A 16536-nucleotide genomic window follows, 5' to 3' on the forward strand; every position below is an offset into this window, starting at 1 on the left:
TTCAAAGGAGAGCCTACACAGGACCATCTTAGCGTACTCTGGCTCTTGCAAAACAGTCGGGCACTTATATCGTGCCAACTTGAACCTATTAACGAATTTTGCGGCTGACTCATCAGGCAACTGACACATGCATGCCAAATCTGCTATGGAGACGAGGGGATCAATCCGGTAGAACTGGGCATGGAATTGATCCTCCATCTCGCGCCAAGTTTGAATCGAGTCAGCTGGCAAGTTAATATACCATATAAATGCTGAACCAGTCAGGGAATTTGGGAACAGCCTCAGCTTCATGACCTCGTTAGCCCCTAAAGTTCCACACTGGGCGACAAACCTCGCTATGTGCTCGACAGTTGACGTATTGTCTTCCCCCGAGAACTTAGCGAACTGTGGAATTTTCTGATTATACCCGAAGTCCAATTGATCATAATACTCTGGGTAAGGCTTCCTATATACCAGCCGGGTAATAGGCTGGAACAAGGGATTAATCTGCTCTTGGATCAACCGAGTCAGATCCTCCTGGTTAACAAGTACCTGATTGGCCTGCTCTGTAACTATTGGCCTCGGCCAGACCTCTGCTTGCCCCTCGTTGGGCGGTGGAGGAAAATGACCGGCATATGGCCACTCTGGCTCTGGCAGATTCATCCTGGGCACTGCCGGCCTCTGATAAAAGCTTGTACTCGCGTGACCAGCGCACTCTCCTCCTCCAGCCTGAAGTCCCGCCGTTGGGCCAACTGTGGTGACCGGCACGGTTGGGTTCCCTATCTGTACTGCTGAAACCGCAGCTCCATTCTGGGGAAGCGTAGTTCTAGCCTCTGCACCGTTTGGCCGTGTCGGCTGGCTAAACGAACTTCCTGCCTGATCGAAAACTCCAGAATAAGATCCCTGGGCTGCCGGCATACCGGCTCCTATTCCCACCGTGCTGCCAACTTGACTGGCCGGGGTTTGGCCGATACGGAGTTGGGCAACCTGAGGCGGCCGCTGTTGGGCCAGCAACATCGTGACTAGCTCTTCAAAACGGGCCTGGGTGCCATTATAAGCTTGGGCCATGGAAGCCACGATGGCTTTCATGTCCTCTATCCCTGATTCCATGCACCCCTGTGTCTTCGCGGCTCTAGAGTTAAGCACATTGATATTCGTCATCACTTCTTACGTGATACAGCTCAAAGAGGTAAAATCAGACTTGACTTTATAAAGACTGAGAAGCAACTACCAGATATTTTTACAAAACCCCTGAGTGAGGAGAGATTTTGTATGCTAAAAAGAGAACTAGGGATATGTAACCCCTTTGAATGATTAATTGTATCTTTATTATTTTCTTCTATATCCCAGCTTTTTGATAGTGCCAAAGGGAGAGAGAAATGAGAAGAAAAAGTTGTTATAAGAATAAAAATGGATGTAGTTTTCTCTTTGAACTTCTTATGCAATTAATGTTATACATTTCTTTGAATATTGCATTATTTTCGGTTAATATTTGTCATCATCAAAAAGGGAGAGATTGTTGAGGAAAAATCCTCATACTTAAACTCCATCATCTATCAGAGATGATACCATTGTTTTGATGATAACAAATAAATCGAATTGTACTAACTCTTGTTTAAGATGCATAGATAAGAGCATGGCACCAAGTGAGGGGGAGCACTCCAATTCAAGAGATTAATGCTCAAAGCAATTTGACCCTTTGTCCAATCTTTCAAGACAAGTTTTGAAGACAAAGATTAAGACAAGTTAGAGGAACTCACTTTGAAGACATTCATGTAAAGAAGTGAAGTTCAAGACTTAAAGAAGATTGAAGACTTAGAATTGTACTAAGTTGTAAAATCATATTTACAGTCATTAATGATGTAATGCACACACACAAGCATGCATTCATTTAGATAGACTTTAGGAGGTTAAAAATAACCCCAATTCATGTGACCAAACTCATTTGGAAACCCCCAAGTTAGTCCAACAAAGGACTTAACTTATTTCAGCAGAAATTAGCTAATCCGGCATACCGGATCATAAAACAGCATACTGGATCAGTTGTGGTCTCAAGAAAATACCTGCAGTAGCCTTTCAGTATACGCTGGATTGTGATCCAGTATACCGGATCAAGCTTTGCTGTGTTTTACCCTGATCCAGCATACCAGATCATGATCCAGTATACCGGATCATGATATAACCGTTGTGAACATGACCATTGAATCAAGGCTATTTTAAGAAGTTTGGTGAACCGGCATACCGGATTAGGAACCGGTATACCGGATTATGTCTGTCTAATTGAATCTGATCTTAAGACAGATTCCTAATTAGTTTGAGTTACCTAGCCTATAAATAAGCACTTGCTTAAGCTCTAATTACTACTAATCACCATCATTAAGAGACTTTATTACAAGCTCCAATTGTAATAGCCTCAAGTGAGCATTCAAGCATCTAATCATCACCAGCTCACACACTCAAGCTCCTATACCTCATCTAGCTTCAAGGTCCAAGGGTGGAAGGTAGGTTACACACTTACTAAGGTTGAGGTAACCCTTTTCTTAGTAATTTATACTATATGTTTTAATTGAGTCCTTTTGCTCGGAATCAAGATTAGTTGAGTCCTCTTGCTCGGAATCAAGAGTAGTTGGTTGTGTGAGTCCTCTTGCTCCTAATCAAGATTTATACGAGTTCTCTTGCTCATTCTCAAGATTGTTTTTAGTGGAATTCTCTCTAAGGTGAGAGGAGTAGATGTAGGCAAGTTTTGGTCGAACCATTATAAATCTTGGTGTTATCTTTGCAATTTATTTGTCTAATAGCGATAACATTTTTATTTCGATAAAAGTTTATACTTTCCACTACGTTCACCTATTCACCTTCCTCTCTAGGTGAATTCACAGGGCAGGGCTGCGTGGTGTGCGCGGCCTTACAGGGCTGCCTTGCAATGCTTCCTTACGGGGCCGCGCCAGCTTACAATGCTGCCACGCATATGGTGTACGCCTTTCAGGGTGAACGTAGGTATTTTTGGGTTTTCGTGTGCTTCTGGGGTGTTGGAGGATGGGTTTCAGGGGACATTGTCAGTCTTTTGTGTCCATTTGTCATCATTGCTGGGGGTGGTGACAAAATTCAGCGTGTACACATGGTTATATCCAAGAAATATTCCTTCGTTCAACTTTTCATCACATTTCCCATGCGTATTTTAGTATTTAATATACTACATTTGCATCTGAAATTTTGAAAATAATTGATTTTTGGTGTCTTTCCATAATATAGCTCATATGGTGTTTTAGAAAGAATTTTTCTAATAGAAACTCGGTTTAACACATAGCAAGCTATATTTACTGCTTTAGCCCAAAAATACTTGGGTAATGAGTATTCATTTAGCATTGTTCTAGCAGTCTCTTGAAGAGATCTATTATTTCTTTCAACCACTCCATTTGATTGAGGAGTTCTTGGGGCGGAGAAATTGTGTGTGATTCCTTCTTCATCACAAAATTTCCCAGATTGATTTTGATTATCAAATTCACCTCCATGGTCACTCTGAGTAGTTGTAATCATACAACCTTTTTTATTTTGAATTTTCTTGCATAATGATGCAAATCCATCAAAGGCATTATTCTTATGTTTTAGACATATAGTCCATGTATATCGTGAGTAGTCATCAACTATCACCAAAGTGCAGTATTTTCCTCCTAAACTAGGAGTTACAATTGGTCCAAATAGATCTAGATGAAGAGGTTCCAAGGGTCTATCTGTTAAGACAATGTTTTTGGCTTTGTGTGAAATTTTGGTCTATTTTCCACTTTTAAGAATCACAAAAGTGATTTTTGTCAAAATTCAGTTTGGGGAGATTTCTAACCAAGTTCTTGGAAGCAATCGATTTAACTAATTTTTCATTTATATGTCCAAGTTTTCTATGACATACATCGTACTCAATATTAGAGATAAGACAAGTATTATTGAAATTGGATTCATCAATCATGCATGTATAGATATTATTCCTTCTAGTTACTTTTAATATCACCTTATTTTTAGAATTAACTACTAGGCAGTGTGATATATCAAAATTTACCTTATACCCCACACTACATAGTTGACTCACACTAAGCAAGTTGTATGCTAATTTATCAACTAAGCAATCATTTGTAATAATGGTACCTCCAATTTCAATGTTGCTAATGCCTATAATCTTCTCTTTTCCATTGTCTCCAAATGTGACCCATCCACCATTCTGTTTCTTTAGTTTGGTGAAAAGATTGGAGTTTGCTATCATGTGCTTGAAGCATCCACTGTCGATGTACCATTCAATTTTGTCTTTACTCTTCAAGCACACCTACAAAATAGAAATAATTATAACTTGGTCCCCATAGCTTCATGGGTCCAGCGGTGTTAGGATCAAATCTTCCTTTAGGTACCCATACTTGGACCTTTAACTGCTCTATATCCTGAGCAGGTCCATTTCCCCAAGTTTCTCTAATAGAGGGGGCAGAAATGACCACCCTACCCCTGCCCGAACACACTGCTCGGGTGGGGTCCACCCCCCTCTATAAGAGGAACTTGGGGGAAATGGAGCAGATAAAAATACCCCTTACTTTCCTATACATATGGTTATCTCTTGAAGCAAAATCTTTTTGTATCTTAGGTCGTTGATATCTAATATCACAGATCGGGGGGAGAATCGCGGCATAGGTATGAAATTATTTTACAAGTTTATTTGATGTTGAATTGATTCATGCCCAGCATGTGCAGAGATGAATTTTACTTTGGCAGAATTTAGCTAGTGACAGGAGTCTTTGTGGTGTCATTACTGGCTATCTTCCATCTTTTATTGTTTGGGAGCTTTAGCAGGAGATAAATAATAGGAGACATGGTGAAACCTGACCACTTCAGGTACGATTATAGAAAAAATCAAGGACTGGGTGCAAAGTATATCTTACCCTTCAAAGTTTAAGAATTCAAGTACAGTATGGGAATCTTTAATTATGAGGTGTTTTGGTTTAGAGGCTACCCCCCTGAAGATTAAACCCCCTTGCCGATCTACTGGTGTTCGCCTTTTGTTTCTATGAAGCTAAACGTAGATGGTGCTTGTAAAGGCAACCCAAGTTTAGGCGGTGGAGGAGGGGTGATTTGAAATAATGATGGGGTTGTTCTAGCAGCCTTCTCTCATTTCTATGGGGAATGCACAAACTTGGTGTCAGAATTAAGAGCTCTGTGGGATGGCTTGAAGCTGTGTTCAGATATGGGTTTTTCGGATTTTGTGGTTAATTCTGGTTCTGCTTTTACAGTTAGAGTGATCACCCAAAAAAAGTGGAACCTCTAGAAGGGTTGGTATTGGTTTCAGGAAATTTTGATACTTTGTAACTCTACTAGGTCGTCGATTACTTTCACGTTTAGGGAGAGCAACAGAGCGGCTGACTAGCTTGCCAATTTTACATGCGAAACGGCAGCCAACAGTGTATTTCAATTTGGCAAAGAGACTCCGAGGGAGCTTCGGTGCATTTTATAGGAAGATAGGGCTGGTTTACTGGTCCTAAGAAAAAGGTAGTGCTAGTTGTATTTTCCTTTCTGATGGAAGGGGTAGGGGTTTTCCTTGCTTGAGTGATAAAGAAATCATGTTCCAGTAGGTTGAGGTAAGGCGGCTATGTCCCCCCCCCCCCCTTGTACTTGGATTTTATTCACTTTTAGTAATAAAATTTTAGGGGCCTCCCCCGGGTCTCAGATAATATTCGGGGGGTTAAAAAAAATCTAGTAACCCATATGTCAAATGGAGAGAGTGCTCTTTCTTGTCTTTGAGGTCTTTGACGATCACCGATTCTTTGAGGTCTTCTACCTCTTTGGGATCTTCGAGGTAGATAAGGTCTGTAGGAGTCATAATTTCTTGGGCAATATGATTTATGGGTTTGTTGAGGTCTATAGTAACTTTCCATCATATATGGAGCTTGAGGTCTACTATATCATCTCTGTAGTCTTTGAGATATGTATTCGTTTTGAGGTCTTCTTTTCCTTTGAGAGGTATATTGAAAAGCCAAATTACCTTTGGTTGTCTCTTCTTCTATTTCTTGGAGGGGGTGCATGAGAAGTTGACGTTTGAGTGTTTGACCTTGATTTGTTCTTTTGTCTTCTAGATACACCACTTTTTCTTTACCTTTGGCTTGATATGGGATTCCATTGTAGCTTAGTTCCTCTTTGTCTTGAGGTGCCTTTTGTGGTGTACCGAGAAGAGTATCCAAGGATTTTTGTCTTTTGGTGAAAGTGTGCAAAGCAAACGTCAGTTTCTCTTTTTCCTCTTCAAGTCTTGCAATGTGAGTTCATCTACTTTATTATGTAGAAGGACAACTTCTTTTTCAAGAATGGTTTTGGTTTTTCTAGTTGTTGACTAGCTTCATAAAATACTGTAAAACCTCTCTCAATATCATTCCCATGATCCCATCAATGTTATTAGTGTCTATATCATCACATATATCACTATATTTAGAGGCTGTAACATAACCAAAAGTTACCTCATTATTGTCGTCCTCTCTTTCTTCAGTTGCTGCCATAAATGCTAGATTGCTTTACTCCTATTCGGATTCTTCTTCTTTTTCACTAGAATCTGAAGTAATTTCAGCAGCATAGGCTTTCTTCTTTTCTTGTATTTTAGGACACTCGGTTTTGAAGTGACTTGGCTTTTCTAAATTCAAAACATACAACATCCTTTTTATTAGTAGATAAAGTTTTGTCCTTGGTTGGGGATTACCTTTTTGTTCTCTTGAATAATTTCCTTTGGCGAATGATCTTCCTCCTTTTCTCTTGAGGAATTTTTGGAATTTTCTAGTTATAAAAGATATCTCCTTGTCAGAGAATGTGATGTCGTCCTCCTCTTCACTTTTGTCATCAGATACATTTGTCATTTTGAAGGCAAGGACCTTCTTTTTAGGTTCCTTTGTTTCAACATACTTTTCATCTTCATTTAACTCAATTTCATGAGTTAGAAAAGAACCCAGTAAGTCATCCATACTTACCTTTTCGAGATCATTGGCTTCCTTAATTGCAGTCACCTTTGGTCTCCATTTCGGGGGTAATGATCTGAGGATCTTCCATATATTCTCCGACTTGATGTATATTTTTCCAAGGCCCTTCAACTTATTAATGATTTCAGTAAATCTTAAAAACATACTAGTAATATTTTCATTCTCTAGCATTCTAAACAATTCATAGTCATGAACAAGTTTATCAATTTTTTATTCTCTTACTTGTGAGGTTCCCTCATAAGAAACTCCAAGTGTATCCTATATTTCTTTTATTGTTTCACACATAGCTACCTTATTAAATTCAGGATCACTTAAGACATATTGCAGAAAAGTGATAGTTTTGTAGTTATGCTGAACTTTCTCTTTTTTCATGGGAGTTAGTTCAGATGTATCTTTAGGCACGGTTACACCATCTACTATCATGGTGAAGGAATGAGGTTCATGTTCAATCACATGTCGCACATCAAGATTATGGGCATATATAAAGTTCTTGAATCTAGTTTTCCATCTAATGGAAAATTATCTCCATTGAGTAGAGGTAGTCTAGATGCATTCAACCCCTCAAGTGCATTAGGGTGATGTGAACCCATAGATCTTTATGTCTCACAGTTTGAGCTCTCTCTCTGATACCAAGTGTTGGATAACCTAGATGGGGGGTATCCTTTTTTAAATTTTATTTACTTTTCTCAATTTAACAAGAATTATAAAACAATGCAAATCAAAGTAAAGTAGACAAAAGCATTTATAGTGGTTCGACTCTTCCAAGAGTCTACATCCATTCCTCTCAACTTTGAGAGAATTCCACTAACTTTTCCCTTTCAGTACAGTAGGTGGGGAAAACACATTTTACAAATCTATTTACCAAGATAAGAGGATCCTTCAATCTTTTAAGGATAAGAGAATCCTTTGCACAAAACCTAAGTACAGTCTAGGCAAGTGCAAGAACAACCTTCATCATCTAGAGGCTATCCAACCCAATAGTAAGAAAACAAACACAATAGAAAAGAGAAAGAGTGTTACCTAGGCAAGGAATGTGCCAATTACTCCTTGCAATGTGAATGATAATATGTAAATATAAGTGCAAGAATGCTTGACCTGCTAGAGCTCCCCTTGAGAAGTAAGCTTTAATGGAGCAAGGTCATTGCAAGGAAGTCAACCTAGAATGATGAAGAACCTTCCTGACTTCAATAATGGCACAAAGAGCTTTGAATTTGACTTTTTCACCTCACAATAAAGTGTTTTTTTGGACTGTAGTAATGGTGAAAAGGTCTGATACGTCTGGTATATATAGGCATTAATTAATGCCCAAAAGATATGTCTCAAAATAGCTTTAACAGCTATAAAACGGCTAGTTTTCTATTCTACCGGTCGACAGCTGAATATGACCGTTGGGGTAAAATAGAGCCGAGCCGTTGGGACTATTCTTGACCTGCCGGTCGATGACAAGTCGACTGGTGGATCGACTGGGTGGCTAGTTTTGCTACCGGATGAAACCGACAGACCACTGTTTGTGGCGGTAAAAAATGACCTATGGGCCGGTCGACCGGTAGATCGACTGCTTGACTGTTTTGGTCATTTTGGCTGTCTTTTTCTGATAAAACTTTGTCTAACATGTATCCCAATTTATATTAAGGCCTATAAGGCCTATAAAACACCTCCTAAGGTCTCTAAAAGTGTATGCATGAATGAGATGCAATTCCATTAATTTCATACGATACATTATGCAAAGTGTTCTAGTGTACATTTGCAGCTTTGCAGTCTTGGGTCTTCAGTTGGGCCTTTTTAGGTGATGTTCTTCAATCTTCGAACTTCTGTTCACTCTTGACTTGTTTTCTTTGAAGTTTTAACCATCCATGCTTTTGCCTTAACTTGATTCTTCTTGTGACTTCTTGAGCTTTCACAAAGTGTTAGTATAATCATGTGTTTGTTATCATCAAAACTATTACAATAAAAAGAGATTAGATAAAACTGTATTTTCCAACACTAACATGTAAGATGATAAATATGTAGGTCAAACTACGGTCCAGGGATCAAACCATGGTTCCCTAGGGAAACCAATTATAAACCAATTAGGGTATTGCACGCCTTGGGTTAGCCCATGGTGTCCCATAGGTGCCTCATTTTAATTTTAAGGTTTCCCATGGCTGCCCATGGGAACCCTAGTGCATCCCTGTTAGGGTTTCTCCTTCCCTCATGTGTCCCTTGCAATTATGAAACACAAATGGGACGAAGAAAATCATCTCTAATCCATTACATGGCAAGAGGAATCCATCCCATACTCGAATGCGCAGCAGAAATAAATCGATTTGAGTTTCTTTCGCATCCCATAAATATTAAATAATCAATAACTGAAGGAATCAATAAAGAATTACTAACCTGATGAGCCTCAAGTGTTGCTCCTCCAATAGACAATGGTTCTTCCTCCAATAAGCGCTCCAAGTAAACAGATCTGAACCTCCAATGGCACTACCAAGGTTCTTCAAGCTAGTCCCAGATGCTCTCAAATTCTTCAGTACAGATCTGGGTTTCTAAAACCCTGACTCTCAATTGCAGTAGAGAGAAAATAGAAGAAGAAGAAGAGAGATCACAAGAAGGAGAGAGAGAGACCAAAACGCAGGAGAGAGGGGGCCAGGCTGAAAACGTAGAGCAGTCCCCCTCTTGCGTTTTTTTGTCCCCTTTTATAGATGTAGGGTTTAATTAAAAACCCTGATGAGATTTGTTTAATCCCTGTGAGAGTCTGACTCTCTCTCTCAATTTGGCAGTTCTGTTTAAACTTAAAGTGCTTCAAAAAGGTGAAGAAGCAGAATCTAATAGGGAAAGTATTAATTAGTTACTTTATTTAATATTTATGGATAATTACAATTAGCATCATATCCATTAATTAAATAAAGGACTACTTAAAATAGCAAATTCCAAATAACTCCCTATATGATAACAAATTATCATATATAACCCCCCACTAATCAACACCATCATTATGGAATCTAGGGCATGTACACATATACTGCCAAACCCCATTCCATAGTACATGTCCATATAAGAGCATCTATGCATCTGATCGGGTCTCGCAAAACTCGATAAAACACTTTGTTCAAAATAATCATATATAATCTGTCATTTTATGTAAAATAGATTTTTGCAAAACCATTTCCAAAACAGCACTGGATCCAGATTCTGATCCGACCATACACAGACAGTCTCAATCTTGGTGTTCCCCTAATCGAGTAGTGGTGACCATGTTGGATAACTCCTTCACTCACAAAGTGTTCACGTATTCCCAGAACACCGGCTTTGATTCGCTTGAGTCTTAGTCATTGATGAACCAAAGAATGCAATCACACTTTACAGCGACAGGGTTCCCTCAGGCAAAGGGTGTCGGTGACACATGTCTATCCCTTCCTACATCTGGCAGCAATACATGAGGGAATCAACAAAGTAGATTTTTTGCCAATGCACACATCAAACATGTGAGCACTCACATTCGTACCCTGACATCACATGTCTAGGCATACCTAATGCGACGACCATATGATAAGGGTGCCCAGCCCAAACCCTAGTTGTGACTAACATTTTAAGTAAAACTTAAGGACACATAATGCTCAAAAAGTTTATATCGCATGTGATAATATTAAACTAAAATGTTTAAAAGTTCAATACAAAGAAGAACCGGGTTGAACCGGACCGAACCGGGTTTTATGGACACATACTTGTCCAACAATCTCCCACTTGTACATCAAAGCCAATTCCCCATACATTTTAAACCCATGCCCTCCATATGTTTCTCAAACACTCCTGGAGACAAACCCTTTGTCATGGCATCAGACACATTTTCAGTTGTGTCCACTTTGGAGATACTCATGTCGCCCTGCTGGATAATCTCTCTGATGAGGTGATACTTCAGTTGCATGTTCTTGTTCCTCTGATGAGCCCTAGGCTCCTTAGCTTGTGCAATGGCCCCTCTGTGGTCACATAACAGGGGAATAGGGCCCTTGACAAGGTCAGGGACAACCTCCAAATCTGATAGGAATTTCCTCAGCCAAACACCTTCTTTTACTGCATCGCAAGCTGCAAGGTATTTTGCTTTGGTAGTGGAATCGGCTGTAGACTTCTGTTTCGTACTCCGCCACACAATGGCACCTCCACCCATTAGATATACCATCCTGGACGTGGATTTTCTGTCATCCTTGTCAGTTTGGAAATCCGAATCTGTGTATCCCAATACTGACAACTGATCAGATCAAAAAACAAAGAAATATTCCTTAGTCCTTCTCAGGTACTTAAGGATATTCTTGACAGCACTCCAATGCTCGCGTCCAGGGTTAGATTGATAACGACTTACCATACCTACTGTATAGCAAATGTCCAGCCTCGTACACAACATAGCGTACATAAGACTCCCTACGGCTGAAGCATGGGGAATCCTCTTCATCTCTTCAATGTCCGTCTGAGATTGAGGACATTGAGATCTGGAAAGACTGACTCCATGTCGGCAGGGAACACTTCCTCATTTGGAGTTCTCCATGCTAAATCTGGCCAAGACTTTGTCTATATAGGTAGCCTGTGACAAGCCTAGCATCCTTTTTTGGCGATCTCTTATGAGTTTGATCCCAAGGATATAGCTAGCTTCACCAAGGTCTTTCATCGAAAACGTTGTGGATAACCACTGTTTTACTGATGAAAGAAATCCTATGTCGTTACCAATCAGCAATATGTCATCTACGTATAAAATAAGAAAACATACTGCCCTCCCACTGATCTTCTTGTAAATGCATGGTTCATCCATGTTTTGATCAAAACCAAATGATTTGATTGATTGATCAAACCTGGTGTTCCAGCTCCTGGAAGGCTACTTCAGCCCGTAAATGGATCTTTGCAATTTACACACCTTTCTTTCTTCCTCTAAGGAAGAGAACCCCTCTGGCTGTTCCATGTAGATTTCCTCTTGAAGGAACCCATTTAGAAATGCAGTCTGCACATCCATCTGCTAAATCTCATAATCAAAGTGTGCAGCGATAACCAATAAAATCCTGATGGATTTCATCATTGCCACTGGTGAAAAGCTTTCCTCATAGTCTATACCCTCTTTCTGGGTATAGCCCTTTGCCACCAGTCTCGCTTTGAATCTTTCGACCTTTTCATCTGCACCCTTCTTCCTCTTGAAGATCCATTTGCATCCAATCAGCTTAACGCCAAGGGGTGGACCGACTAGAGTCCAGACCTTGTTGGAATGCATCGAATCAATTTCAAAGCGCATTGCCTCCAGCCACCTAGTGGCATCAACATCCTTAAAAACCTCAGAGTATGTCATCGGATCATCATCCAATTCAACCAATACCATGTGGAACTCTTCCACTGTTTCCTCTTCGGTTAGAAGAGTAAGCCTGGTGGGTGGTCTAATAGTTCTCCCACTGCGTCGAGGTTCTTCAGGTGTTGGTATTTCAGCGGGTATGTCAATTGGTCTCACTTCTGGAAGTGACGTTTCTGAGCTATCTGATAGCTCTTTAATGACTACTGGTTCGGACCTTTAGGTCATCAGTTCTTCCTCCAGAAATGTGACGTGTTTACTTATAATAACCTTTTGGTAAACCGGGTCATAGAAATAATAACCTATCGTGCCTTTGGGGTACCCTAAGAAATAGCATCTTGAAGTCCTGGATTCCAACTTGTCTGTTTGTTGCTTTCGCCCATGTGCTATGTAACCCCATACCCTAAGATGTTGAAGACTGGGCTTGCGCCCTTTCCACAACTCAAAAGGTATCTTGGCTACAGACTTGGATGGAACCCTGTTCAAGATATAAATCGCCGTCTCTAAGGCATACCCCAAGAAAGAGAGAGGCAGCTCACGATAAGTGAGCATCGTCCGGACCATATCCAATAGGGTTTGATTGCGTCGTTCGGATACACCATTTTGTTGTGGTGTGTCTGGATTAATTAGTTGACTAACTATCCCTTGTGATATGAGATATTCTTTAAATTCATCCGATAGATACTCCCCTCCACGATCTGATCATAAGGACTTGACGCGTTTATCGAACTGTCTTTTGACCTCGGCTTAGAATTCTTTGAATTTATCAAAGGCTTCCGATTTCCTACGCATCAAGTATATGTAACCATATCTAGAGTAATCATCGGTGAATGTGATAAAGTACTCATACCCATACCTTGCTTGTATGTTTATGGGTCCACACACGTTAGTGTGTATCAACTCCAACAGATCTGTGGCTCTAACACCTTTATTGCTAAAAGGGTTTCTTGGTCATTTTGCCCTGAAGGCATGACTCACAGGTGGGAAATGGTTCCACCCTCAGACTCTTTAAGGGCCCATCCCTCACCAATCTACTGATTCGGTCCACATTAATGTGACCTAATCTTAGATGCCACAGGTATGTTGAGTTCACTGGAGCTGCTTTCTGTTTCAAATCAACATTTGAAACAATATTCATTCTAATAGGGCAATCTAGAAAGGACAAACCACTTTGCATATATCCAGATGCCACAAAGAAATTATTAAAAAAATAATCAATTTAGTATTAAAGGAAAAACTATACCCGTCCAAAACAAGTTTTGAAACCGAAATAATCTTCCTCTTAAAAGAGGGTACATAATAGCAATCCTTTAAAACTAAACAAGCAGAACTAAAATTTAAAATAAAAGTTCCCACAGCCATTGCCATGGTCTCAGCTCCAGTGCCCATCCGAAGACGCACCTCATTTCTTTCCAAGTTCATTGTCTCCTTGAACCCCTGCAAATCATTGCAAATATGAACAGTGGAACCACTATCCACCAACCAAGAATTGGTCGGTTCAAAAGACAAATTAGACTCATAAAGAACGTGAACATCACATATACTGTTACACCTGCACCCGAAATATACCCTTAAACCCCAGGGCAAATCAGACCTTTACCAAGGGCAATGCCACGGTGGCACTGGCCAACACCTGTAACCACAAACTTAAAATGTTATTATAAGTATCCCTTTGAACTCCTGGAAGTGTGGGTCAAAGCCCTGCAACTTTCCTTGAAGTTTGGGCCCTCTATTGTTTGTTTATCTGATCTGATAATACTACAACTATGATGCATGTTCCCTTGGCAACACTAGTCACTAGCCCTATGGTTTTTTTAAGACAGCATGTGGAATGTGATCATGCTGTTCTCTGCACTGATAGGTATTGTCAATGCTTTGATATCGATGTTGAAGTATTGCTATTTGGTCTGTGGGTTTAGTGTCCTCTGATTGCCATGTTTGGAGTTAAGAGTGGATTCAGCCACAGTAATTGGATGGTCCTCCTATTCATCCATAGGAAACTGCTTTTCTTATAACTGGATAGGCCATTTTGTTCTCTATGAACATCTAGTTAACTTAGAGGCCCTGGTATTTTAATCTCTTACAAATGGCACAACAATGGGGTACTTAGGCATTGGATGTATGCTGTATCCTATCTAATTGGGTAGGATTGTTTTTGTTGCTTTTGAATTTTGTAGCTGGACTCTTCCCTCTTCTTTCAATAAAGCTAGTTATTTTTCATGCATAAAGAGAAACAATGCTACAATTAAGAAAAGGAAAATTACACTGATCTGGAGGCGAGTTCAAAGAGAGGACCCTAGGGCTTTATCTCTTGCTGGACCGCTGGTTCATCATTTGGTCATTTTAAAGAAACACATTTCACCTATCTGGTGCCCAAGTTATCTGCTCACCATTTGCCTGCTTTTTGTTCTTTTTCATGACCAAGTCTTATTTCTTTTCTGGTGGATTTTGTAGTTTGGCCATCCTGATTGGATTGACTTCCCAAGAGAGGGCAATGGTTGGAGTTATGATAAATGCAGACGCCAGTGGAACCTGGTGGACACAGATCACTTAAGATTCAAGGTTTGAAATTTTGGTTTTAGTACCAGACCTTTATCATATTTAAATCTTAGCTGCTCTTGACTTTACGGAATATGAGCATCTCTTTTACTTTGGTCACTGACATCAGGAAATGTCCTACGTTTTACCTTTCTTTTTGTATGTACAATGCACTTGCAGAGGAATTGTGGTTGCTTTTTTTTTTTTTTTTGGGGGGGGGGGGGTCTATAGTGTCAAACTATTAATTTCTCCTAGGCCACAAGTTGACTCTCTCTGATGCCTATGACTATCTGGCTTGCTGAATTCATGATAGCAGGAGAGGGAGGCGGGAAAGGAATTAGGAGTGAAGTTCATACAAGATTATTAGGTTTATCAGATGTGTTGGCTTTTGACCTAGGTTATCTAGGTGATATCATAAAATGATGGCCCCTACCCCCGCCCCCCACGGCATATTGATCACCTTAGGATACAGGTCCTTTATTTCTTGATATTGACAATTGTGCTTTTCTTTTTATCTCCAATAAGTAAGTTCTAACATTATTCTTCTGTGTGTTTGATAAAATCCAGTTCATGAATGCATTTGATAGGGCTATGAATTTGCTGGATGTTAAATTTTCATTCCTTGCATCGCCAAAACAGATTGTGAGCAGCACTAGTGAAGAAGACAAGGTAGGGATGCTCCTGCCCCCTGATTATTCAACATATATTTTTTCTTAATCAGTTTAAAAAAAAATATGTTTTTCATTATTTTAATATATAAACAACTCTAATAAAATCCATATGAAATTTATCATTTCTAAAGTCAAATATCTGTCACAGTCAAAAGGAGGAGAGAGATAACACTAATAAATGAACTGCATTAATGACTCAAAACCATTTATGCCTAGATTTTGTTTGATATGTTTTGAATCTTGTTGTTTGATTAATCTAATGACAGAATGACTCAAGGTGTTTAAACTTGACTAATAAAGAATCGAGCACTATGGTTTCAACATTTTTTTACTATTGTTAAGCTTTTAAACCTTGGGTATTTGTTTCCTTTGCAGGTTATTGTGTTTGAGCGTGGAGATTTAGTTTTTGTGTTCAATTTTCATCCACATAATACATATGATGGGTACATTTCTTCTTTCATTTCTGATTACAAGTGATTATGTATCTGAATATTTTTTTTATGAATCCTAAACTCTGAAACATACAGGTATAAAGTTGGGTGCGATTTGCCAGGGAAGTACAGAGTAGCCTTGGACAGTGATGCTTGGGAATTCGGTGGATGGGGAAGAGTGAGAACCCTCTTATGAATTAATTATGTACTGTGTGATAAGCATTTGGTGCTCTTATCTTGAACTTTCTGATTTAATTTTAATTAACTGGGTGAACACCGAAGAGCCAATAGGGTAAAGCAAAAGTCCTCTGATGGTATTGTGATGGGTATGGGAAATCTCTAGATCCAGAGTACTGTCACCTGTTTGACTGATCCTAACTGTTGAAAGACTGATCCTTTTTCTCTTATAGGGCTTATCCATCTAGTGACCTGAATAAAATGGATTTAGTGGTTCGATCATCTTTCTCTCAGAAGATTTTCTTTTCTTAGTTATTAAGTTATATGACACTACATATCCGCATATTCAGTCGGTGGATACTAATCAGATTTTACTACTTTACTATTTCATAGGTTACTCATTAGTTATTACTGATCCTTCGTTGATAAATTGGGTATTTTTGTTC

At 39.5% G+C, this 16536-nt stretch overlaps 1 pseudogene; it reads left to right on the plus strand.

Annotated features, from left to right (window-relative positions):
• The window catches only part of LOC122662861, a 48187-nt pseudogene that overhangs the window by 30826 nt on the left and 825 nt on the right, over positions 1-16536 (plus strand).

This window comes from Telopea speciosissima, chromosome 5, assembly GCF_018873765.1.
Source record: "Telopea speciosissima isolate NSW1024214 ecotype Mountain lineage chromosome 5, Tspe_v1, whole genome shotgun sequence".
Classification (NCBI taxonomy): domain Eukaryota; kingdom Viridiplantae; phylum Streptophyta; class Magnoliopsida; order Proteales; family Proteaceae; genus Telopea; species Telopea speciosissima.